Source organism: Notamacropus eugenii, chromosome 4, assembly GCF_028372415.1.
Source record: "Notamacropus eugenii isolate mMacEug1 chromosome 4, mMacEug1.pri_v2, whole genome shotgun sequence".
Classification (NCBI taxonomy): Eukaryota; Metazoa; Chordata; class Mammalia; order Diprotodontia; family Macropodidae; genus Notamacropus; species Notamacropus eugenii.
In genome coordinates this window covers 273,952,255-273,980,071 of record NC_092875.1, presented here as the reverse complement: position 1 = coordinate 273,980,071, position 27,817 = coordinate 273,952,255, and the positions used below count along the sequence as shown (strand labels likewise).

The following is a 27,817-nucleotide window of genomic DNA, read 5'->3' as shown; positions in this document are numbered from 1 at the left end:
TATTTTCTGCTGTTGTGAGCTTCTGGGTATCTGCTTCAGCCTGAGACCTATTCCATCCTTTCCCTTCCCCGTAAAAATTGTTTTTTCCACTCAGCAGCAAGAATATTGTGGGCAGTCATTTGGCCTCTGGGTCTTCTCAACCTGTTGTCTGACTCAGAGTCACTGTATATAACAGAAGTTCTAAATTGAAAATAAAAATTTCACCTTCAGGAATTTAAAGGAACATTAGAACTCAATCACATGGAAATGAGAGAAAATTCTCTTTTCTCTTTTTTGTTTTTAGGATCTTAAGAAATGTCAATGTTTTTGACTTGTTATTACTATAGCTGTCTTTAATCTAAAATGCCTCTTAGGGGCCAGCAACTTTGTGGTAAATTAAAATGAATCCCTCCCCACTCTTTAAAAAAGCAAATTTAAAAAGTATCAATAAAGTAAAAAAGATTTTTTTTAAACATTCTCTCAAGAACAAACAGTTTAATTGATCAACTTTATGAACAAGTTTATAACTCTCAATGCCCCTCCTACTGAAGTAAGAACTCTTTATTTAATATAAACTTTTGGGAAATTTAGACAATAGTATGGAAGAAGTTTGATTTAGGATAATATTTCACACCTTATACTAAGGTAAATTCCAAATGACCTAGATATAAAAGGTCACATCATAAATAAATTAGAGAAATATAGAAATTATCATTTATGGATAGGAGAAAAGTTCCTGATCACAAAAGGGCCTGAGAGGATCACAGAAGATAAAATGGATAACTTCAATTACATAGAATTAAAAAGATTTTGTACAAAATAATATCATAAAACTAAGATTAAAGGAGAAATAATTAACTGGGGAGAAAATCTTTACAGCAAGTTTTTCTGATAAAAGTCTTATTTCCAAGATATATAAGAAATTGATTCAAACTTATAAGAATGAGACATTCCTCCAGGTGATGAGTGATCTAAAGAAATGAATAGGCAGTTCTCAAGGCAATAAACCCAGGCTAACTATAATCATATGAAAAAAGTGCTCCAGATCACCACAAATTAGAGAAATGAAAATTAAGACAACTCTGAGATTTCTACCTCACACTCATCAGAATGGCAAAGATGATGAAATGATAAATATCGGGGAGGCTGTTGGAAAAAAAGGCACATTGATGCACTGTTGTTGAACTTGTGAATGAGTACAACTATTCTGGAAAAATATTTGGAATCATACACAAAATCTTACTATAAGGGGTGTGCCCCTTGCCCCAGCTATATTACTTAGAAGCCTATACCCAAAAGTGTGTGTGTGTTCATCCTTCATGCCAAAGAAGACCATGCCATCAGAGAAATGACATGACTTGCACTTGACTTTGTTTTGAGTGAGGGAGGGCTGTGCAGGTCACCAGCCTCACTTCTCCCCCAGAGCCATCTGAATCCAGTGACCAGATATTCACCAGGATGACTGGAGATGACCCAGGATGAGGCAATTGGGGTTAAGTGACTTGCCCAAGGTCACACAGCTAGTGAGTGTCAAGTGTCTGAGATGGGATTTTTTTGAACTCAGATCCTCCTGACTCCTACAACTGGTGCTCTATCCATTGTACCTCCTAGCTGCCCTGTACCCAAAAGTAATCAAAGAAAGAAGAAAAGTTCCTAAATGCACAGAAAAGTTTACAGCAGCTCTTTTTATGATGGCAAAAAAAAACCCAAACCCCAAAACAAACCAAACCCTAGAAAATAAATGGATGCCCGCTACTGAGGAAGACTGGATAAGTTGTGGCATATGAAAGTGAAGGAATATAATTGTGCTATAAAATTAAGAAAATAGAAGACTTCAAAAAAGATATAGAAATACAAAGTGCATTCGGCAGAACCAGAACCAGAAACATTTTATGCTATAACATCAAAGCTATAAAAATGAACAATTTTGAAGACTTCTATGAACTGATAAATGAAATGAGCACAATGAGGAGAATAATTTATGCCATAACAACAATGCAGCAAAACAAACAACTTTGAAAGAGGAAGAACTATGATAAACGCAATAACTATTCATAATCCCAGAGGACTAATGATGAAACGTACTAACAGTTACAGAGAGCTGATGGATTTAGGCTGCAGAATAAGGCAGATAATTTATATATACAATCCATTAAGGGCTTTTGTTATGCTTAACTATGCATTTTTGCTGCAAAGAATTTATTTTTTTCTTTTATTTTTCAATGCTTTGTTGAGTAGAAGGAAGAGAAAAATGGGTTTCTATTTTTTTAAAACCAGAGAAATAGGGGGAGTACCACAGATGGAGAATGTTGCATGCACTTTCAGATGAGGTCACTATATTATTAGATTTTCTAATTGTTTTACTTTGTTATAAGAGACTTCTCATACAGTGGAAATAACTTGTAAATGTTTATAATATAAAAACAAAACATATCAATACAAATCTTTTTAAAAATTAGCAAGATCAGCAGTAAGTAGCAACATTCTTCATTTAAATGTATATTGAATACTAAGGGAATTCTCTTACCTTCATTCATTTACAGGAAACTATAACAGGATTATAAAATTTAGATCTGGCAATGATCTAAAATTTTATAATCCTGTTGTATTTTCTGTGCATGAATGAAGACGTAAGAATTTCCACAGTACTCTCCACACATTTAAACGAAGAATCTCCTCATTTTACAGAGGAAGAAATTAAGGTTGAGAGAGCAGAGATGAGATTCACCCCATGTTCCTCTAACTTCAGCTATAGTATTACTTTCACAGTCACCCACAAGCATGCTCATTTGGAGAGTAAGCATGGAGTCATGGATAGAGAGACTTTGGAGTCAGCAAACCTTGAATTCAAATCCTGTCTCTTATGCTTCCTAGCTATGTGCAAATCACTGTAGGCAAGTCATTTAATGCCTCTGCTTTAATTTCTTCACTTATTCCAAAGGGAGTCCAATAATGACTCTAGTACCCCTTTCACAAATAACTTTAAAGGTCAAATGAGATTATGTATACAGTTGTTGAGTCATCTCAATTATGTCTGAATCTTCTTAACCCCATTTGGGGTTTTCTTGGCAAAGATACAGAAATGATTTGCCATTTCCTTATCTAGATCATTTTACAGGTGAGGAAAGCAAGGCAAACAGGGTTAAGTGACTTGTCCAAGGTCACACAGCTAGAAAGTGTCTGAGGTCAGATTTGCAGGTTCTCCTGCTTCCAAGGCCACTGGCACTCTGTCCACTGAGCCATCTGGGTGCCCTATATACATAAAGTGCTTGCAAATTTTAAAAGGCTGTGTAAATCAGTAAGTCAGAAAGCTGTTGTTAAGAGTTTCCTCTGTGTCTTGTGCTGTGGATATAAAAACAAGGAATGAACCAATCCCTTCACTCAGGGACCTTAATCAGAGTACTGTATTAGTTATTATGAGAAACTTCACAAATCATTGATACTCTAAAGCAAGGGTTCTTAATCTGGGGTCCACAGATCCCTTTGGGACAGAATTCATGGGGTTAGTGAATTTGATTGTGAAAAAAATATTTTATTTCAATATGACTGGGTTTTAAAAAAAGATCCATGAAAAACAAAAAACAACATTATTCTGAGAATGAGCTTTACCAGATTCCCAAAGGGATCATGACACAAAGAAAAGGAGATTAAGAACCTTGCCCTACAGGTAAACGAGAGGACAGATTATCCATATAAGTGCCCAGACTTTCTGTTTTGAATCACTCTTTAGCAACAGGCTAAGCATGCGTGGCTCCTGAGAGGTCAGAAACACCTGGGCTCCTTTAATTGTATCATGCTGGCAACTGAACATCTTGATGCATGATGGCTTTAACAAGGCCAAGAACATGTTTTACATGAGAAAACACCTGCTTGCAGTGATAACTAGATCCTAGGTGGAAAGCACAGCCCATGAAAACTCTTTCCATCCCAGCAGGTTTCTTACAGAGCAGCTAATACTGAAGAATTTGTTTTTAGCTTCATGTTTGCAGGCCCTAGGAGCTGAACGAACTTGCTTAACTAAATCTCAGCTCTATACTTTAAAGTCTAATGGATGTTTTCTGCTTTTATATTGCATTTATTTTTTAATATATCCCTCTTACTTTCCCCTTCCCAGTGAGGCTTCCTTCCTTTATAAAGATTAAAAAACCCAAGTTGCATAAAAAATGAACCAACATACTGAGTTTGACAGCTTATGCAACATTCCCTACACATAGTCCCTCAAGGAGGTGTTTTTCTGGAATCAAGCTTACACAACATTCAATTTCATTGAACTTCTTTTAATTTACATAATGCATGTTGTTTTCCAGATTCCAGTTTTGTTTTTGCTTTTTTCAAGTCAGGCTATGTTTATGCCATACTCATTGCCGTGAGGAGGGAGAGAAAGACAGAAAATGCCCAGAGACCTGGTTTTGGGCACACTTCATATAGCCACCTTTAAGATCAGTCTCCTAACTGGTGTGTTTTTCAGAATGTAGTTTTAGATATCAGACTTCTGCAGAAACAATGTGGTCAGGAAGAAGAGGGCATTGACTTGGGAATGAAAAGAGTTGATAGGCCTAATCTCTTATCAGCCTCTAACTTGCCTCATAAAATTAAGTCAGTTTTGCGGCCTTTTGAGGACTTTTGTGACCTCAATTTCTTCACTCAGTATCATGTCAAAAAGAATGGACATGTTTAAGGGAATATTTGTGAGTGATAAATACAAGAGTTTTCTCTCAAGCATTTCTGAGGATTGTCCTTTATTCTTACTTTCCTTTAAGTATGCCTGAAATTCTTTCTTCCCCAACTTTGGTTATGTCTCTGACAACTGCTCAACATAGGCCACCAAATCTGGAGGCATTAGACAAATATTACAAAACATTAAATATTACTGTTTTTCAAAGAGAGTAAAAGCATATATATTCCTCTGGCTTTTAAACTTATAAATTATAATAAACATTGTAAATAGTTTCCTAGAAGAGGAAGTCTATTGGGAGTCTTTGTTTTTCTAAACTGTTTCCATATGTCACTTGCAAGACTCTATCTCAAAGTGAAATCATTAATTTTGAATACTTGGCCTACTATCATCTAGGGTCATTTACTAAAAAGGCTGTGAAATTCTATTTTCATATGGAAGGAGAATCTAAAGTCATATGCACATTAAAATTTTTCTTATTAGAGATTTGGAACATTGTTTTCATACAGTTGGTAATCATTTCTGTTTCCTCTTTAAAGAGCTCCCAGCTCATATCATTTGACTCTTTATTGAGGAATGGATCTTGTTCTTACATATTTGTAGAAAGTCCTATAAGTATTAGAAAAAGGCCTTTATTGGAGAAATTGCTCCAAATATTTTTCTCCACTTCATTGTTTCTTTTCTAATTCTAAGTACATTGATTTTATTTGTGCCAAAACCTTTTCAATTTTACGTAATCAAATTGTTGATTTTGCCACCTCTGATTCTCTATCCTTTGATTTTCATATACACAACTAGGAAAGGCATTGCCTTCAGTTCTTCTGTAACTTGTTTATAATTTGCCTTCTCATATCTAGGCTATATGGGCCTAGATGTGGCCATATGGGAACTCACTCTAGTACACGGTATGGGATGTTGGTCAAGCCTAATTTCTTCCAAACTGTTGTTCAGTTTTCCCAGCAAAATTTGTGAAATAGTGAGTTCTTACATCAGTAGTTGCTTCTAGGTTTACCATATCTTTTCTATCCCATTGACCAACTTTTCCATTATTTTAAGCCAGCATCAAATTGTTTTGATGATTACTGATTTAGTATACATTTTGAGATCTGGTACTGTTAGGCTGAAGTAGTTTCTCCTGCTTTTCATTATTTCCCTTGAGATTCAAATTTGACCTTTTGTTTCTCTTGATGAGTTGTTCTTTTGTATATTTCTATCATGTAACCTTTTGGTTGTTTCATATGGCACGGAACTGGTAAATTAATTTAGCTGGGGTTATAATGTTTACTATGTTAGCAAGATCCAACCATACACTATTAATATCTCTCCAATTATTGTCTTTATTTCTGTAAAGAGTATTTTGTAGTTGCATTCACATCATTCCTATGTGTATCTTGGTAAGTGTATTTCTAGGAATTTTATACATTCTGTAGTTTTTTGAATGAAATTTCTTTTTCTATCTTTTCCTACTAGATATTGTTGCTAAGATACAGAGAAGCTGATTATTTTTGTGGGTTTATTTTATATCCTGATACTTTACTCAAGTTATTAATTATATTCAATTAATTTTAGTTAATCCGCTAGGGTTCTCTAAGTAAACAATTAAGACTTCTGCAAAAAGCAATGACTATATCTTGTCTTTGCCTGTTATTAGTTTGTTTGCTACATATGGGGGTTTACATCTGAGATTCAAATTTTCCTCTTCTTTCTTTGCCATAGGTATTTTCTCAAATCAGTAAATGCAAAGTGCCTGACAGTGTTTCTGATAAGTAATGACATAACCTTGCTGGTCTTGCAGTTTTATTTGATAACAGCCAATTGCATGTAAATATAATTTATTATTACTGTGTAAACTGTGTGATCATCTTCATGATTCTCCAATTTATTCTGTATCTATCTTGCTTTTTTCTAAAACCTAGTTGTTTGCATGTTGTCTTTTCATTAGATTGTGCCTCTTAAAAACAGGGACTGATTTTGCCTTTCTTCTTATCTCTCACACTTAGCCTGACACAAAGCTTTAATAAATACTTGTTGATCTGAATTGACATGATTGATTATTAGTTTTGCATAACTGATTTGTAAAATATAAATTTTGAATTATCATAATTGTAAAATTAATACTAATAAGTCTCAGGATATTTGAGGATTAAAATGTATAAAGGACATTATAAGAGTATTGAAAAGAAAGTTTAAAGAACTGGGTAATTAGAATATAATTGGTAGGAAAGCAAGGCCTGGAGAGTCTATTTAATTACAGAATGACAGAATTTGAGAGTTATAAGTGACTTTAGCAGTCACTAGTCCACATACCCCAAAGTAGTACCAATTGTAAAATACATAATAAGTGGTCATTCAGCCTCTGTTTAAAGATCTTATAGGAGGTGAGCTCACCACCTTTCTAGGTAGTCCATTCCACTTTTGGTTTCTTTTATTAATAAGCTATTCCTATGATTGTCTATCTACCTCATACCCTGTTTAAAACAAAAAACACTGGAGCCTGAGATGCAATCATCTTCATAGCTTTTTTGCATACTACTTCATGCTTCTGATTTTTCCTTTTGGGGCCAAATGGAAAAAATCTAATCTGTTCTCCAGATGACAGCCCTTCAAATAAACAAAGACAGCCATTGTGTTCCCCTTGAATCTTTTCTTCTCCAAGCTAAACGTGCCCAGTTCCTTTAATCAATCCTCATATGACCTGAACTCAAGATCCTTTACCATCCTGGTTGCTAATTTCTGAGCACTCTCCAATTTATCAATATCCCCTTCTTAAATAGTGGCAGACAGAATTTAACACAATCCTTCAGATGATGTAAGGAGAAAATATATTGAGAATATCACATCCTCATTCCTCAAAATTATCCCCCCCACCCAAATACAATCCAAGATTACATTAGATTATTTGGCTGCCATGACACATTGCTGGTTCGGATTGAATTTGCAGTTAAATTTCTGCATCTCTTTGAGAAAAACTACTATCTGACCAATCATGAAGTTAAATTTTTTTTTGTGCTTGTACTTAAATACAAGACTTTACATTTAAAACTAATGAATTTTGCCTTTTAGAATCAGACCAATGTTCTAATCTGTCAAGATCATTTTGGATCCTGACTGTCATCTAGAGCATTATATATTTTTCCTAGCATAACCTCCTAGATGATTTGTGCTATCTGCCAATTTGATGAGCATGCCATCCATTTCTTTATGCATGTCATTGATAAAAATGTCAAACAGCACAGTGACAAGTACAGATCCCATGGAGGCTCACGTAGAGTTCTGCTGCCACATTGACAGTGAATAATTAACAACTACTCTCGAGACTGGTATTCCAATCATTTTAAAATCTATCTGATTTTATTTTAATGATTATATTCTAATTATTATCTAATGATTAAATGATAATCATTTATTTGTGGATTAGGTTCTACAATATGTCATTTTTCTCTCTGTAAGAAGAGCATGAGATACTTTATTGAAAACTTTCTAAAACATAGTTGTTTTAGATAAACTATTAACTATTAGCATAGGCAGCTAGATGGTGCAGCGAATAGACTGCTGAGCCTGCAGTCAGGAAGACTCGTTGAGTTCAAATCCTTCTTTAAACATTTGCTAGCTGTGTGACCCTGGACAAATCACTTAACCCTACTTGCTTCAGTTCCTCATCTGTAAAATGAGCTGAAGAAGGAAAGGGCAAACCATTCCAGTATTTGCCAAGAAAACCCCGAAGGGGCTCACGGAGACTCAAACATGACTAAATAACAAAAACTATGCAGCGTTTTCTTTATCTAATAATTTAGTAATCCTGTGAAAAAAGGAAATGTGGTTAGTCTGGCATAACCTGTTATTGATGAAGTCATGCTGTTTTTTGGCCATCACAACTTTCTTTTCTAGATGACTACCAATCACAACTTTAACTGAAGTCAAACTCACTGACTTGTAATTTGCATTGTTTCTCTGCACCTCCCCCCAAGCCTTTTTTTTTCAAATTGGGACATTTATCCTCGTCTAATCTTATGGTACCTCTCTCGTTTTCTATGACCTTGCAAAATATTACTCAGAGTGAATCAGCTATTACAGCTGCTAGTTCTTTTAAGACTCATCATCTGCACCAAGTGACTTGAATTGGTCAAGGACCGCTAGATATTTCCTTACCATTTCCTTACTTTTATTGGTTATCAACTCCTTGTCAGTAATTTTTGTTCTATTATTTCCATTACTAAGGTTATTTTACTTTGCAGAGAAAATAGAAACAAAATAAGAATTGAGCAGTTCCTACTTCTCTTTGTTGTTAGTAACAGTAGTAGTAGCGAACATTTATATAGCCTCTACTATATTTCAGGTACTATGCTAAGCACTTTATTTTTTTAAATTTTTTTCCCTCCCTCTCCTCCCTACTTCTGAAAATGGTATGCAGTTTGATATAGGTTCTATATAGAGTTTATAGTGCTATCATGTAAAACACATTTCCATATTCATCACAGTTGTGAATGAAGAAATAGATCAAAAGGAAATAAAACCATGAGAAAGAATGAAGTGAAAAAATATGGTTTGATCTGCATTCAGAATCCATCAGTTTTTAATCTAGATTTTATCTAGTTTTTTCCTTCATGAGTCCTTTGTACCTAGCTTGAATCCTTGTGTTTCTGAGAAGAGCTGAGTCATTCATAGTTGATCATCACACAATGCTGCCGATACTGTGTACAATGTTTTCCTGGGTCTGCTCATTTCCCTGCAAAAACCTGTTCTTTAGGAAGATTCCTTTGGCAGTCATGTAGATAAAGGATTGGAAAGAAAAGAAATGAGGAGAAATGAAACCACTAAGGATGATGTGATAACAGTTCTGGTAAGAAATGATGAGGGTCAGAACCAGGGTGATAAGTAATAAGGTAAGAGGGAGTCAGAAATTATGAGGTTCAAGGGCACCCCAAAATGTTCGAGTGAAAGGTAGTCTAGAAAAAATTCTCTCAGGAAGCCTCTAAATCAAATAAAGGCATTTATTTTGGGTAACAACACACCTAGCAGGCTCCTCTGCCCCTTAAGGGTGATGCAGCTAAAGGGAGACCCCAGCTTAGGGAAGGGGGGATGGCAGTCTCCTAAGGGAGAAAGATAAGCCACCCTAGGGAGAGGGGGTAGTCTCCCAAGGGAGGGTCCCCCAAAGGAGATGTCTGCTTTAAGGGGGACAAATCCCACTAAAGGAAGGCAGATCCTCAAGAGAGACCCCAACTTAAGGGGGACACCTTCCACTTAAAGAAGATACCCCCTCTTTATAGTTACTTTATAATTTAATCCTCACAACAACCCAGGGAGGTAGGTGCTATTATCATCCCCATTTTACAGGTGAGTAAACTGAGGCAGAGGTTAAATAACTTGCTCAGTCACATAGTCAGTAAGTGTCTGAGGGCAGATTTTAACTTAGGTCTAACCTCACTCTAAGTCAGGTACTATATCCACTGTGCTACCTAGCTACTTCATAGTCAGCATCTCTTTCACCCTAAGCAAAATTACTTTCACTTCTTTGCTCCTCCTTTTTTCCCCATATGGCTAAATGAAACCCCTTTTTTGTTTTTCGTAGCTTTCCTTGCCAGTCCTAATTCATTCTGAACCTCAGCTTTCTTCACAATATTTTTACAACACTATATAGTGTCATGCTCTTATACTCGTCTCTGTTACCTGACCTTGCTTCCATCGTCTTTACATTGGTTAGTGAGTTCCCTGTGTATTTACATAGGTCTCTTCAGATAAATACCATTTTTATTTCTCATTGGAACTGTTTTCCTTTTTGAATTCAAAATTTTATTTATGAGCATAGATTTTCCCTCCTGGGCTGTGTTCCCTAAAGAATTTTATTCATGAGATGCTACCTATCTTTCCTCTAAACTCCTTGAAATTCTGCTTTTCTAAAACATAGGATATATGTCAATTATGATTAGATTTCCTTTCCTTCTCTTTTGCATTCTCTAGTATGGACTCGTCATTTTCTCCCAAGATTACCATCATTTCTACCCCATAAATGAATTCCTTCCTCCCATTAGCAAGAATCTGATCCAGACTAGAATTGTTTCTTGTTAGAAGAAATTATCACTAGAACAAGAAATTATTAGCTTCTCTGTTTTTGACAGAGAGCTCCAGCAGATATCTGAATAAGAAAAATTCTTCATTATTATCATATTATCTGTTTCCCAAACCCTGATATATTTCCTCTTTCTGTTTAGGTGTACTGTAGCATATTACAATGACAAAAATTCCTTGTCTCTACCTCACCCAAATACACTCTGTCATGTTGTCCCTTTCTGATTACTGTATTTTTTTCACATGAGCTTACTTTCTCAATATATATTAATGCTACTCCTTGACAACTCTCCCCCTTTACCTCTTTACTTACCTTGTTACTTTTGAATAAAATATACCCTTTCAGAGCTATAGTCCAATCGTGAGTTTCACCAGACGAAGTCTCAGTGATATCTATGAAATCAAAATATCTCCCATACATCAGGACCTCTAGTCCATATTATTTATTGACTAAACTTTGGACTATCTGTAAGTAAGACAGAAAGTTGGGTTATTGTACCACAAAGGAGTACTTTTACTGCAGATAGAGTCAAAGGTGAATATGGGTCCGCTATGAGGAAGATTCCCAGTTCAGGTACATGGTGTCTCTATGCTATACATATCTAAACTCAATCCAGCAACATCAGTAACACTGCAGAATTTGCAAGTATCTGACCTAGAAATGAAGAGACATAGTGGTGGAGAATCTTAGAGGATTGGTTTGTGGGCTTCTAGGAGATTTGACATAGTGCTTTATGATGTGCTGACACTGACATTCTACATCTTTTTTTTTCTTCATATCAGATTAGAGATCTCTCAGTGAGGGAACCCCCTTCACTAAAGTATTTTCTCTTCAACTTATGGACTTTAGAGAGTTGGCTGGGGCACTAAGTATAAGTGTTTTGTCCAGAAACACACAATCAATAAGAGTCAGGGTCTGGACTTGATCCCATCTCTATTTTACTCCAAATCTCACCCTGATTCTCAGCACCTTCCCTTCTGAGGAGAAGAAAACATATGTAGGAGAGTAGTTTTAAAGGTATTTTACTTCAAAAAATCATGGGTGGTTAAGTATAGCCGTAAGGCAGTTGACTGATGGTAATGTTGATTCGACTACTCTTCCTAAAGCAAGAAGTAGAAAGGTTCGTTTGGGAAGGCACAACTATGGCAGCAATATGGCCACAGGAAAGCATGGCAGGAAGATGGGTTGGGTTAAGCACAGTCAAAGTTCTAGGACTGTTTAGATATAATGGAAGGAATGACCCAGAAAATTGCAAACAGTACATTTTTTAAAGTTCTTAAATTCATTTCTTAAATTATAAATAGCAAAGAATTGGGGGAAATTAGGAAGTAAACCGAAAACCAGAATTTTACTTGGTATTGGTATTGACCCTATCGGGGTGAAGAAAATATGACAATTTTTGATAAATTTTTCATTTGAAAAATATAGATGCCAACATTTCCCCTTTAAAGTTCTGCGTGATTTAATATTTTTTAGCTATATTGCAAATTCTTACACAAAGACTCTTATGCTAATAGTGAATTTAGATGTTGCATGAGAACGCTAATACTGAGGGTTGCTGTTCTCACAGACAAAAAGGAGAAATGATGTGTAAATGAAAATGAGTAGAGAGAGGAAGTGCTAGTTAAGGCTGAGAGCACTGCATTGGGAATAAAAACTCCTGAATGTACCGTTCTTAGTTTTGGAACTAACTCATCATATGTCTATGGGTTAATCTTGGTTCCTCTATATAGGACAACTAAAAAACTCTAGTTAGTACTTGCCATTTATTCTGGTGGGGCTATTTGTGAAGAGAATCTCTTTGAGCTGTTTTCTGAGAGAGTATTCAATAAAAACAAGAGATAGAGGACTGGACTTGCGGATCGGTGGTACAGGGGTCTCCCAGGGAGAATGTAGGTCAGCAACATCTCTGCAATTCAAGAGACTTCAAGAGTTGCCCAAAGCACACAGAATTTCAATGACTTGCTCAGGGTCACAAAACCAGGATGTGTCAGACTTGAACTTCACGGCTTTAAAGCCAGCTCTCTATCACCATCCATCCAATAGAACTATAATTTAACATTCTATTTTAAAAGGAGAGGTTCCAAATTAGATGATAATAGGAGTTCAATTAAACAAATATTAAGTGCCTGTTCTGCTCAAGGCATCATGCTATAGGTCATGGGAATACAAAAAGCAGTGGAAAAAAGTCTCTTTCCTTTAAGAACTTAATTCTACTGAGGGTGAATGTGTTTGTTACCCTGGCTATAGTGGAAAGAATTTCAAGCACAGCAGGGGAGCAAATAGTGGCTATATAAGCTTTTTTTTTTTTTAATTCCTATGCTGTTCAAGTGCATGAATTGTTTAAATCAGAGGTTCTTAACTGGAGTCTGTGAACTTGTTTTTGTTGTTCATTATATTTCAAGGTCATTGGTTTCTTTGTAACGGCATTTTATATTTTACTATATGTATATATAATATTTAAAATATTATTATCAGAAGGAGTCCATAGGTCTTACCCGACTGTCAAAGGGGGTCCATGACACACAACAAAGATTAAGAACCTCTGGTTTGAAGGGAAGGTATGCTCTGACTGGAGGGATTTTTTAAGGATCATCTTCCCTTGGAAGTCAGGATGGCTGAGTGAAGAGGACCCTATGCTGAGAAGATGGAGTTCCTTTTATTTGGTAGGATTCCTACATTTTTACATCAAAAGCACCGATTTCTAGATTCTCCATGTTTAAAATGTGGTTTCTCAATGTTTCCTTGTTTGCCGTTCCAAAATATTCTAGAATCTGAAAGAGAAAGTTTTTATATAATTTCAAACCAACTATGTTGATTATTATTGTAATTGCCATTCACTGAAGGATATCTGATGATATCTAAGAGATGTTTATTTACATTCTAGTTTGTCTTTTTATGATTTACTGCTTGCTTGTTATATTTTCATATCTCACTGTCTCTTAAAATTATGGTACTAAGCAGTGAAGAACTATTTCCTTTTGGCGATGATCACAATATGAAATAGAGGCCTCTCCTTCAATCTGACCATTACTTATAAATCCTGCATTTGTGGAGAGTTCAGAATTTGGCTGCTGGGAGAAGTAGGGGAAGTAGGGAAAAAGTTACCATCCTCTTTCAAGTTCTCTATTCAGCCTCCTTGATTTTCATAGACCATGCTTTGCACTGAGAAGCAACACATGATAGTGGTTGGGGGCCTAGCCTTGAAGTAAGGAAGGCATGAGTTCAAATTCGAATTCTGACACAAGTAACATTTCCCCAAGAAAATCCAGCCTATTCTTCTCTTCCTGTTCAAGTTTGAAAACCACTGTTTTTCTCAATTATTAGCTACAAGGAACTCTGTCTACCCAGCTTCCACATACCTATCCAACAAAAAAATGCTCTATTAATCACTTTTTAAAATTTATTAATTTATTTTTAGTTTCCAACATTCATTTCCACAAGATTTTGAGTTCTAAAATTTCTCCCCATCTCTCCCCTCTCCATACCCCAAGATGGCATGCATTCTGATTACATCTTCCCCCAATCTGCCCTCCCTTCTATCACACCTCCCCCCCTTCTTTTATCCCCTTCCCCTTCTACATTCCCATAGGGCAAGATAGATTTCTATACCCCATTGCCTGTATATCTCATTTCCAGTTTGCTTGTAAAAACAATTTTTAACATTCATTTTAAAAACTTTGGGTTCCAAATTCTCTTCCTTCCTCCCTCCTCACCCACCTTCATTGAGAAGGCAAGTAATTTGATATAGGTATACATAAAACACTTCCTTAATAGTCATGTTGTGAAATACTAACTATATTTCACTCCATCCTATCCTGCCCCATCTATTCTCTCCTTTGACCCCGTCCCTTTCCAAAGTGTTTGCTTCTGATTACCCCTTCCCTAATCTGCCCTCCCTTTTATCATCATGCCCTCCTCTCCTATCCCCTTCCCCCTACTTTCATGTAGGGTAAGACAGATTTCCATACCCCATTGAATGTGTATGCTATTCTGAGAAAACACCAAAGGTTATGTTGGTAAACTGACAATTTGTTATATTAAATTACTCTGCCTCAAATTTTTATGGTAACCCAGTATTACCATAAAGGTCTGCTACTTCTTCATTCTTCCAACGCATCACTGTGGGCCCAGATACCTAAAGGAATTAAAGCAACTTCTAAAGGCATTTGGACAAATAATGTGAGCAGCTTACGTTAAATAACAATACCCTCTTCCCATACTCCATTGGATTATGTTATAAATTTATGAATTTGAATGATGGGTATGTTCAAGTTATACATTTTTAAGCCCCTAACATATGTATTGCTGCCAGAGTCTTTAAAAAATTATGGCAAATGGAGGAAGTACTGTAGAACTGGAGAAGAGCAAATATCCCACTTATTGCAAAAAAGAGAAAGATGAAACATTCAAATAACAAGCTGGCAAACTTGACTTCAGTTCCTAGCAAAATTCTAAGACACATTATTAAGGAGATGGTTTGTGAACATTTAGAAAAATAACAATCATTACTAAGAGCAAAAATAGTATCATTAATTCAATAAACTCTTATAAATTACCTACTATGTGTCAGGTCCTGTGCTAAGTGGTGGGAAAACAAGAACAAAAATGAAGCAGTTCTTTTCCACAAGAAACTTACATTCCAGGAGGGATACAACATTTACAGAGACATAAATATAAAATATATGGAGAATAAATACAAATTAATTACAGAGTTGGGATACATTAATAACTGGGGGAATCAGTAAAGGTTTTTTCTAAGAGTTAATTCTTGAAGGGGACATAAATTCCAAGACACAGACAACCCCACACCATGGATGGATAGCTTGTTGGTGTTTGCCCTTCATGCTTGAAGAGGCCCAAAATGGCACTGTGATGTCAGGGTCAATGTAGTATGTGTGAACATACCAGTACAAGCCTGGACGACTGTTACAGGTCGAGCATAAACAGTCTATGCGCTCATTTAGGGAGGGAGATATCTCTAAAATTGTGTAGCTCATGTTTCTTTCGAGCTACTGAAGCAATTCTGCTTTGCTCACAGTGCCTTCTTTGAGGTGGGCACTCTGTGCCAGTGTCTCCCATGTCTCACAATCGATTCCAAAGTTCTTCAGAGAGACCTTGGGAGTGTCCTTATATTGCTTCTTCTGACCACCGTGTGAGTGCCTGCAACATGTGAGTTCTCTGTAAAATAGTTTTTTAGGCAATTTGGCATTTGAACAACATGGCCAGCCAATCAGAACTGCCTTCTTGGAAGTAGTTTGAATGCTTGGCAGAAGGAACTCCAGTGTACTTTCTCTTACCAGGTAATCTTCAGAATCTTCCTAAGACAATTCAAATGTAAGCAGTTCATTCTTTTGGCATGTTACCGATAGACTGAGAAAGAATTTTATGTATGGGAAACAAGTAGGATAAATTTGGTTTGGCCATAGAGTGAAAGAGGGAAAATAACAAGTAATCAACCTACAATAATAGGGAGGGGAAGATAAAGGAAGCAAGTATTTATTGAGCCCCTGCTACGTGTCAGACACTGTACTAGTAAGCACTTTACAAATATCTCATGTGATCTTCACAATTCTGTAAGGTAAGTGCTTTTATTATACCATTTTACAGGTGAGAAATTACAGACAGCAGTTGAGTGACTTGTCCAGGGTCCCCAGCCAATGGAAGGTTTGAGAAAATAGACTGCAAACCATCAAGAATTAAGAGAGAGAAAAAACAGAACCTTGTAACAAATAAGTCAAGCAAAACAAATACACAAAGTGGCTATGTCCAAAAATGTATATCTCTTTACCTTGAGTCCACCACCACTCTATCGGGAAATAGAAAATGTGTTTTAGCATAGGTCCTCTAGAAACATGGAAGGTTATTGCACTGGTCACAATTATTAAATATTTTAGATTTATTTGCATTGTTGCTGCTTTTGTAAACATAGTTCTCCTGGTTCTGCTCACTTAGCTCTTTATCAGTTTGGTGCAGGATTCTCTGAAATCATCTCTTTTTTCAGTCTTACAGTACAATGACATCCAATTATATTCCTATGCCACAATTAGTTCACTCGTTCCTTCAATTCTCTCCCTCCTCCCCAGTTGCTTCTTTTAATTTACTTGCATTGGTTTTATTTGTGCAAAACTTTTAAAATTTTATATAACTGAGAGTATATATTTTACTGCCTGGAGACCTCTATTTTTCATGTTTGATTTCAACTCCTTCCTTATCTATTGATGTGACAGGTAATTTCTTCCATGCTTATTTGTTTACTTTTTACCTTTTGTGTCACCTTATATGTCTATAAGTAATTAATATTTTTCCAACTATTTAGATGTCTTCATTTACATAAAATATTTTCTAATTGTTTATATCTAATTCTGCTTTGTAGTTATTTTAGATGGAATTTTTCTTTCTATCTCTTCCTACTGAAATTTTGTTGGAAACACACAGAAATGCTGGATTTGCATGGCTTTATTTTATAACTTGCAACTTAGCTGAAGCTGTCAATTGTTTCAATTATTTTTTAAAAATTGATTCTTTAAGTAACTTATCATCAGCAAAACAGTGATAATTTTGTTTCCTTTTTGGCTATGTTTATTCCTTCAATTTATTTTTCCTGTTTTATTGCTTTAGCCAGAATTTTAAACAGTCTCTTTAATATTAATGATAATAATGGATATGGTAGTTGTAAACTTGTTTGAAATCAGTTATTATTTGATTTTATGTATATTGTTTGATATTACATATATAATGAGAGGACTCCAATATGGAGTCACTTAGGCTAAGTGGTCCTAATGCCCATAGAAACATATAGATGAAACAGACAGCTGTACTTTCCACTGTTAACTCTGTGTCAGATGTATATGGCTTGAGTCTTTTTGATCTAATGAAATTTGGACGTGTTTCAGGGGCCTCGAGTCATTCTCCCTCTGCAGCTTTAGTTAACATTAGCTTTTCCCACCAGTTTGTGGTTCTGATAAGGAAACTCTTAGGGGTGAAACACGGATGTCCACTATCACCACTGTTATTCAATATGGTATTAGAAATGTTAGCTTCGGCAATAAGAGAAGAAAAAGAAGTTAAAAGAACTAGAATAGGCAAAAAAGAAACTAAGTTATCACTCTTTGCACATGATATGATGATATACTTAGGGAATCCTAGAGAATCAAGTAAAAAAATGCTTGAAATAATAAACAACTTTGGCAAAGTAGTTGGTTACAAAATAAACCCACATAAATCACCTGCATTTCTATATATTACTGAGAAAGCCCAACAGCAAGAGACAGAAAGAGAAATCCCATTTAAAGTTACGGTAGACACTATAAAATATTTGGGAGTCTTATCAGCCAAAACAAACTCAGGGACTATATAAACACAATTATAAAACACTGTTCCCACAAATACGTCAGATCTAAGTAATTGGAAAAACATCAGTTCCTCGTGGGTAGGCTGAGATAATATAATGAAAATGACAATTCTACCTAAATTAATTTACTTATTCAGTGCCATACCAATCAAATTACCAGAAAATTATTTTCTAGAGCTACAAAAAAAATATCAAAATTCATCTGAGAGAACAAAAGGCACAGAATATCAAGGGAATTAATGAAAAGAAATGCTAGAGAAGGTGGCCTAGCCCTACCAGATCTCAAATTGTATTGTAAAGCAGTAATCATCAAAACTGCTTGGTACTGACTAAGAAACTGAGGGATAGATAAGTGGAATAGGTTAGGTACTCAAGACATAGTAGTCAATGAATATACCTGTCCACTGTTTGATAAATCCAAGCTTCTGGGATAAGAACTCAGTATCTGGAAAAAACTGCTGGGAAAACTGGATAACAGTGAGGCAGAAACTGGACACAGACCAATGCCTGACACTGTATACCAGAATAAAGTTCAAATGGGTACATGATCTAGGTATAAAGGTTGACACTACAAACAAATTAGGGGAGCAAGGGATAGTGTATTTGTCAGATTTATGGAAAAATTTATGATCAAACAAAAGAGAACATTATAAAGTGGAAAATTGATATTTTTGATTACATTACATTGAAAAGCTTTTGCACAAACAAACCCAATGCAACCAAGATTAGGAAGGAAGCAGAAAACTGGCAAAGAATGTTAGCAAAATAGGACATAAAATAAACCCACATAAATCATTAGCATTCCTATATATTCCTGCAAGAAGAGATAGCAAGAGATACCCCATTTAAAGTAACTGTTGACAGTATATAAAATACCTGGAAGCATACCTACCAAAAAAAACTCAGGAACTACATGAACATAATTATAAAATACTTTTTGTACAAATAAAGTCAAATTTAAATAATTGGAGAAATATTAATTAATAATGGGCAGACAGAGCCAATATAATAAAAATGGCAATTTCACCTAAACTAATTTATTTAATCTATGCCATTTTAATTAAATTGCCAAAAAATTATCTGAGTTAGAAAAAATACTAACAAAATTCATTTGGAAGAACAAAAGCTCAAGAATATCATAGGAATTAATGGAAAAATGTAAATGAAGAAGGTTTAACAGTATTAGATCTTAAACTATACTACAAGGCAGTACTTAAAGCTATCTGGTACTGAAATAGGAAGAGAAAGGTAGATCAGTAGAACAGAGTAGATATATAATACACAGTAGTAAGTGATTATATGTTTGACAAATGTAAAGATTTAAACTTTTGGATAAGAATTCATTATTGGATAAAAATTGATGGGAAAGCTGGAAAGCAGTCTGGCAGAAATTGGGCATAGACCAGTATCTTACACTATTTATTAAGATAAAGTCAAAATAGATACATGATCTAGAGATTAAGAGATATCATAAGAAAATTAGAAGAAATATATTACCTATCAGACTTACAGACAGAACAATTTCTGAATAAAGAAGAGACAGCATTGTGAAGCAGAAAACAGATAATTTCAACTACATGAAATTAAAAAGTTTTGTATAAATAAAACCAATGTAGTCAAGATTAGAAAGAAAACAGAAAACTGCGAGAAAACTTTTATAGACAGCTTCTCAGATAGAGGTCTCATATCTCAAATATACAAAGAACTTTGTCAAATTTATAAGAATAGGAGTAATTCCCTAATAAATAAATGGTACAAAGATAAGGACAGGCAGTTTTTCGATGAAGAAATCAAAACCACATATAAACGTGCTCTAAATCACTATTGATTAAACAAATGCAAATTAAAACAACTTTGTGAAATCATCTTATACCTACCAGACTAGCTAAAATGACAGAAAGGGAAAGCCACAAATGTTGGAGGGGATGTTGAAAAATCAGGGCACTGATTCACTATTGGTAGAGTTGTGAGCTAACCTAACCATTCTGGAGAGCAAGCTGGAATTATTCCCAAAGAGTTGTTCAACTGTCTTTTGACCCAGCATTACCACTACTCAGAATATTTCCAAAGATGATCAGGTAAAAAGGAAAAGAACCTATATATTCTAAACTGTTTATGTAAGTTTTTTTTTTCTTTTTGTGGTGGCAAAGAACTGAAAATTGCAGGGATGCTCATCAATTGGGGAATGGCTGAATAAGTTGTGGTGTATGACTGTGATGGAATACTATTGTGCTATAAAAATGACGAGCTGGCTGATTTTAGAAAAATATGGAAAGACTTGCATGAAATAATGAAGAGTGAAATTAGTAGAACCAAGAAAACATTTTAGACAGTAACAGAAATATTTTTCTAAGAACAACTTTGAATGACTAAACCATGTTGAGTATTATAAACACTCAAATCAACTATAAAGGACCCGTGAAGGAAGATACTATCCATATTCAAAGAAAGAACTGATAAACAAGTAGGTATAGTATGATTTTACACACACACACACACACACACACACACACACACACACACACACACACAGAGTTGTATCTACTCGTAGCATTCTTTAGGGCAGCATCAGGAGAGAGGAAGGAAAAAAATTAAAAAGTGCACAGCAGAGAACAAAAGAAAACTTAGAAGAAACAGAAAAGCAGGGTAGCTTTGAAAGTGATGTGTAGTGTTTATTACACAGTTTTTCAAAAAAATACTAAAAAGTGTGAAATGGAAATTCATGGTTTTATATTCAATCCTCTTTTTATGTTGTGCTGTGTAGATGGAAACATTCTATTTTTGTCTTTTTTGTATTCAAGTTAAAAAATGAATGAAAATTTTAAAAAATGCTCCTAGTTTCCTCTGGTATTTGATGACTTATTCTCATCTAACCCATTTTTAGGGTACATAATCTTGATATAATCTTGCCACTCAACCCCCAACTTTGAGCAAGTGCCCTCCCTAACATGCCTTCCTCATTCTTGGGCTGGCTTGAGTTTCTCGTAAGTAGGGACAAATCTGTTTATACTGTGTACGTGTGTACGTATATACTTTGGTTGCCTGCTCGTTGTGTTGCATAACAATAAATTTTATGAATACTGTCTGAGTATTTGCTTTAACCTGAGCATATAAGGCCAAATAAATCAACGGACCTTTTTGATCTACTCCTATATTAGAAAAGCTCCTAACTTATCCTTAATACAGATAACACTGAATCTTGCTTTTGGATATAGCTTTCAATTTACAGAAAGTTTCATTTATTCCTATACTTTCTAATGTTTTAATAGGAATGGGTATTATACCTTGTCAAAAGCTTTTCTTTATCTATTGATATGACATGATTTTTGCTGTTTTTCTTAAGAATATGGTCAATACGCTTATAGTTACTTCCTTGATATCAAACCACTCCTGCAATCTTGTATAAATTTAGCTTGATCATGGTGTATAATTTTTGTGAAATGTTGCTGCAGTTTCAGCGCTAATATTTTACTTAAAATTTTTGTATTGATATTCATTAGGAATGTTAGCCTATTTGTTTTGACTCTCCCCGATTTAAGTATCAGGACCATCTTTGTGTCAAAAATGCAATCTGGTAAGACTCTTTTTCTAATTTTTTCAAATAGTTCATGCAGTATTGGAATTGTTTTTTACAAGTTTAGTAGAATTCACTTGTAAATCCATTTGGTCCTATTTATTTATTTTTCTCTTTGGGATTTCATTTATGATTTATTTTTTAAGGGATAAGATTAAGTTCTCTATTTTCTTTTTTTTTTTTTTAAATTTATTTATATAAGTTTTCAAAATTCATTTCCACAAAATTTTGGGTTCCAAATTTTCTCCCCATTTCTCCCCTCCCCCCACCCCAAAATGTCAAGCATTCTAATTACCCCTATCACCAATCTGCCCTTCCTTCTAACATCCCTCCCTTCCCTTATCCCCATCTTCTCTTTTGTCCTGTACGGCAAGATAACTTTCTATACCCCATTACCTGTATTTCGTATTTCCTAGTTGCAAGAACAATACTTAACAGCTGTTCCTAAAACTTTGCATTTCAACTTCTCTTCATCCCTCCCTCCCTACCCATCCCATTTGGGAAGGCAAGCAATTTAATATAGGCCATATCTGTGAAGTTTTGCAAATGACTTCCATAATAGTCATGTTGTGTAAGACTAACTATATTTCCCTCCATCTTGTCCTGCCCATTTGTTCTATTTTCTCTTTTGATCCTGTCCCTCCCCAAAAGTGTTGACTTCTAATTGCTCCCTCCTCCCACTGCCCTCCCTTCCATCATCCCCCCCACCCTGCTTATCCCCTTCTCCCCCACTTTCCTGTATTGTAAGATAGGTTTTCATACCAAAATGAGTGTGTATTTTATTCTTTTCTTTAGTTGAATGTGATGAGAGTAAGCTTCATGTTTTTTCTCTCCCCTCCCCCCTTTTTCCCTCCACTGAAGTCTTTTACTTGCCTCTTTTATGAGAGATAATTTGCCCCATTCCATTTCTCCCTTTCTCCTCCCAATATATTTCTCTCATCCCTTAATTTCATTTTTTAAGATATGATCCCATCCTATTCGACTCACCCTCTGCTCTCTGTCTCTCTCTTTATGTGTGTGTGCATGTGTGTGTGATCCCATCAACTACCCAGATACTGAAAAAAGTTTCAAGAGTTACAAATATTGTCTTTCCATGTAGCAATGTAAATAGTTCAACTTTAGTAAGTCCCTTACGATTTCTCTTTGTTATTTACCTTTTCATGCTTCTCTTCATTCTTGTGTTTGAAAGTCAAATTTTCTTTTCAGCTCTGGTCTTTTCATCAAGAATGCTTGAAAGTCCTCTATTTCATTGAAACACCATTTCTTCCCCTGAAGTACTATACTCAGTTTTGCTGGGTAGGTGATTCTTGGTTTTAGTCCTAGTTCCTTTGACTTCTGGAATATCATATTTCACACCCTTTGATCCCTTACTGTAGAGGCTGCTAGATCTTGTGTTATCCTGATTGTATTTCCACAATACTTGAATTGTTTCTTTCTAGCTGCTTGCAATATTTTCTCCTTGACCTGGGAACTCTGGAATTTGGATACAAGTTCCTAGGAGTTTCTCTTTTCGGATCTCTTTCAGGAGGTGATGGGTGGATTCTTTCAATATTTATTTTGCCCCGCTGGTTCTAGAATATGAGGGCAGTTTTCCTTGATAATTTCATGAAAGATGATGTCTAGGCTCTGTTTTTGATCATGGCTTTCAGGTAGTCCCATAATTTTTAAATTGTCCCTGGATCTATTTTCCAGGTCAGTTGTTTTTCCAATGAGATATTTCACATTACCTTCTATTTTTTCATTCTTTTGGTTGTGTTTTGTGATTTCTTGGTTTCTCATAAAGTCATTAGTCTCCATCTGTTCCATTCTAATTTTTAAAGAACTATTTTCTTCAGTGAGCTTTTGAATCTCCTTTTCCATTTGGCTAATACTGCTTTTTAAAGCATTCTTCTCCTCATTGGCTTTTTGAAGCTCTTTTGCCAATTGAGTTAGCCTATTTTTCAAGGTGTTATTTTCTTCAGCATTTTTGGGGGTCTCCTTTAGCAAGGTGTTGACCCGCTTTTCATGCTTTTCTTGCATCTCTCTCATTTCTCTTCCCAGTTTTTCCTCCACCTCTCTTGCTTGCTTTTCAAAATCTTTTTGAGCTCTTCAATGGCCTGATACCACTGAATATTTATTTTGGATGTTTGGGGTACAGAAGCCTTCACTTTTATGTCTCCCTGATGGTAAGCATTTTTCTTCCTCATCTGAAAGGATGGGAGAAGATATCTGTTCACCAAGAAAGTAACCTTTTATAATCTTCTATAGTCCCCTTTTTTGGGCATTTTCCCAACCAGTTACTTGGCTTTTGGGTCCTTTGTCAAGAGTAGGGTATACTCTGGCAATCTGTGAGATCTCAGTACCTGCAAGGTGGCACAATCAAGCGTGTACTCTGATCTGGAAGCAGGAAGAGATTTTTGTGCCCAGAATCTTGGCAGTTTCCTCTCCACAGCTACCTGTACTCCAGTTCTGCCAAGTCAGCGCTGGGGGCTGATTTTCAGATAAGCTGGATGGGCAGGGCTACCATTCAGTGTGAGACAAAGACCAGCTCCCTCAGGGCCTCTACACAGGGCTGAGGTAATATTAAGTTCCTCAGTGCCCCAGGGGTTTTTATGATCTAACAATGGATACAGCTGCTGTAGTGGCTGCTGTGAGAACTGCTGCTGCCCAAATGTGGCCTCTGCATGCTGCTGCCTGAGGCCGGAGCTATGGGAAGGCCCTTCTCCCTTCCTGGCCAGCTGCAAAAACCCTGAAACAGCTGAAAAAGGTATGGGTTGAGGGATCTGGGAATGCTGCTACTGGGACTGGGGATTCCGCCCCCAAGGTATCCTCCTCCCAGAGTGCAGCCAAGGCTGGGTTGGGCTCTGAGCTCCACTCAGCGTCTGATGCAACTGACGTTTCCCATGGGCCTTTCAGGTCACCCTGGGCTGGAAATCTCCTCCACTCTGTTGTTCTCCACTTCTGCTGCTCCAAAATTTGTTGAGAATCCCTCTCTAGAGGTATTTTATGGGCTGTGTGGGGAGACCCTGTGTATATGTGTCTTTCTACTCCACCATCTTGACTCCACTAGTTCTCTATTTTCTGTTAAGTTAAGCTATACAATTTAAATGTTTTAAAATATTCACTCATTTAATTTACCTTGTCAGTTTTATTGGCATATAACTGGGTAAAAAAAGCACTTAATAATTGCTTTTAACTTTTTCATTTTTGATACTGAAAATTTGGTTTTCTTTTTAAACCAAGTTTGCTAATGGATTATCTATTTTACTATTTCCCCCCAAACCGAGCTCCTAATTTATCTGTTAATTCAGTTTTTGTTTTGCTTTTTACCTTCAATCTTTTTCTCTCCTTTGACTTTGAGGATTTCTATTTTGATATTTAATTGAGGGAGGGGGTTAATTAGTTGGTTTTCTAGTTTGTTTGGTTTTTTAGTTGTACTTTAGCACTCTTTTACTGATGAAAGTGTTCAGAGAAACAAACTTTCCCTAAGTATGCCTTTGGCTGCATCCCTCAAAATTTTGGTATGTTGTCTCATACTCGACATTACCTTTAACAAAATTTTTTTCCTATAATTTGTTCTTTGATCCACACATATTTTAAGATCAAGTTATTTAGTTTACAATTAATTTTTAATCTTTGCCTCAAAGGTCCTTTATTGAACATAATTTTTATTGCATAATGATTAGTATATCATAAGGTTGTCAACAGGTCTTCAATTCTTTTTTGAGAAATATTTGTTCATATCCTTTGATAATTTATCTATTTTGAGATTCATAATTCTTTTCTTGAATATTTTATTAAACAATATTATATTTTTCCAATTACATGTAAAGACAAATTTTAATATTAATTTAAAAAATTCTCCTTCCCTTCTCTCTCTCCTCCCTAAAAAGGTAAGATATTTGAATAGGTTATGCAATCATGTAACACACATTTCCATATTAGTTATATTGTGAAAGAAGAGACCAAGAGGACAAACTATGAAAAAGACAAAGTGAAAATAGTATGCTTCAATCAGTATTCAGACTCCATCAGTTCTTTCTCTGGATGTGGACAGCATTTCTATAATGATGTCTTTGGAATGAATTGTCCTGGATCATTGTGTTGCTGAGAAGAGCTAAGTTATTTGTAGTTGATCATTACACAATGTTACTGTTACTGTGTGCAGTGTTCTCCTGGCTCTGCTTACTTTTCTAGGTTTTTCTGAAATCATCCTGCTTGTCATTTCTTATAGCACAATAGTATTCCATTACATTCATATACCACATCTTGTTTGGCCATTCCCCAACTGATGGGCTTTAATTTCAAATTCTTTGCCACCACAAAAAGAGATGATATAAATAGTTTTGTACATGTAAGTTCTTTTCCCTTTTTTATTATCTCTTTGAGATACAGACCTAGTAGTGGTATTGCTGGTTCAAAGGGTATTCAGAGTTTGATTGTTCTCTGGGCAGAGTTCTAAATCACTCTCCAGAATGGATGGATCAGTTCACAACTCCACCAACAATGCATTAGTTTCCCAATTTTCCCATATCCTCTCCAACATTTATAATTTTCCTTTTCCATATTAGCCATTCTGATAGGTGTAAAATGGTACCTCAGTTGTTTTAATTTGCATTTCTCTGTTCAACAGTGACTTAGAGAATTTTTTCATATGATTATAGATAGTTTTGATTTCTTCATCTGAAAACTACCTGTTCATGTCTTTTGACCATTTATCAACTGGGAGATGACTTGTATTCTTACAGATTTGATTCAGTTCTCTATATATTTGAGAAACGAGGTCCTTATCAGAGACACTGGCTGTAAAAGTTGTTTCCCAGATATTTTTCTTCTAATCTTGGTTGTGTTGGTTTTATTTACGCAAAACTTTTTCAATTTAATATAATCAAAATTATCCATTTTGTATCTCATAATGCTTTATCTTATTTGGTCAAAAATTCTTCCCTTCTTCACAGATCTGACAGATAAGCTATTCCTTACTCTCCTAACTTGCTTGTGGTGTCACCCTTTATGTCTACATCATCTTCCCACTTTGACTTTATCTTGGCAGATGGAGTAAGATGTTGGTATAAACCTCCCATGTTGTTTTCTCACTTTCCCAGCAGTTTTTGTCAAATAATGAGTTCCTACCCCAGAAGTGGGGTCTTTGATTTTATCAAACACTAGCTCATTATGGTCATTGACTACCGTGTCTTGTGTAATTAATCTATTCCACTGATCTTATATAGTATCCGATAGTTTTGATGACTGCTGTTTTATTAAGTAGTTTGGGATCTGGTATCCTTCCTTTGCATTTTTCATTAATTATCTTGATATTCTTGACCTTTTGTTTTTCTGGATGAATTTTATTGTCTTTTTCTAGCTCTATAAAATAGTGCCTTTGGTAATCTGGTTGGTGTGGCACTGAATAAATTAATTTAGGTAGAATTGTCATTCTTATTATATTGACTTGGCCTACTTATGAACAACTGACATTTTTCCAGTTGTTCATCTGACTCTGTGTGAGAAGTGCTTTGTAATTATAGTTCATATAGTTCCTGGGTTTGTCTTGACAGGTAGACTCCCAAGTATTTTATATTGTTTACAATGATTTTAAATGGAATTCCTCTTTCTATCTCTGGCTTCTGGACTCTATTGATAACGTACAGAAACGCTGATGACTTATGTGGTTTTTTTTTGTATCTTGTAATTTTGCTAAAGTTGTTAATTATTTCAACTAGCTTTTTTTAGTTGATTCTCCAGGATTCTGTTAAGTATACCATCATATCACCAGCAAAGAATGACAGTTTTTTCCTCATTACCTATTCAAATTCCTTCAATTTCTTTTTCTTCTGTTATTACTATAGCTAACATATCCAGTACAAATCTGAACAACAGTAGTGATAATGGGTATTCTTACTTCACCCCTGACCTTACTGGAAAGGCTTCTAGCTTATCCCTATTACGGTAATGCTTGCAGTTGGTTTAAGATAGATAACAGTAATTTTAAGGAAAACTGCATTTATTCCTATGCTTTTTAGTGTTTTTAATAGGAATGGATGTTGTGTTTTGTCAAATGCTTTTTCTGCATCTATTGAGATCATCATATGACTTATGTTGGCTTTGTTATTGATATGGTTAATTATACTATTACATTTCCTAATATTAAGCCAGCCTTGCATTCCTGGCATAAATCCCTCCTGATCA

The 27,817-nt window shown here is 35.4% G+C and overlaps 1 protein-coding gene and 1 long non-coding RNA gene across 9 annotated transcripts in view; one reads left to right on the top strand and one right to left on the bottom strand.

The window, feature by feature from the left end:
- Window positions 1-469: 469 nt before the first annotated feature.
- The window catches only part of TGS1 (trimethylguanosine synthase 1), an 87,223-nt gene continuing 59,875 nt past the window's right edge, over window positions 470-27,817 (bottom strand). The window contains exons 14-15 of one of the 2 annotated variants that reach the window (XR_011966109.1): window positions 14,805-14,859; window positions 470-13,495 (exon numbers count right to left, since the gene is read on the bottom strand). The gene's annotated coding sequence lies outside the window, so the exon portion shown is untranslated. Of the gene's footprint in view, window positions 13,496-14,804; window positions 14,860-22,657; window positions 23,836-27,817 lie in introns of those variants that run through there. The other variant, XR_011966110.1, reaches the window with a different exon arrangement.
- The window catches only part of LOC140501249 (uncharacterized), a 67,789-nt gene continuing 56,185 nt past the window's right edge, over window positions 16,214-27,817 (top strand). For all 7 annotated transcript variants that reach the window (XR_011966114.1, XR_011966117.1, XR_011966113.1 and 4 more), the window contains exon 1: window positions 16,214-16,302. This is a non-coding gene — a long non-coding RNA (uncharacterized lncRNA). The remainder of the gene's footprint in view (window positions 16,303-27,817) is intronic.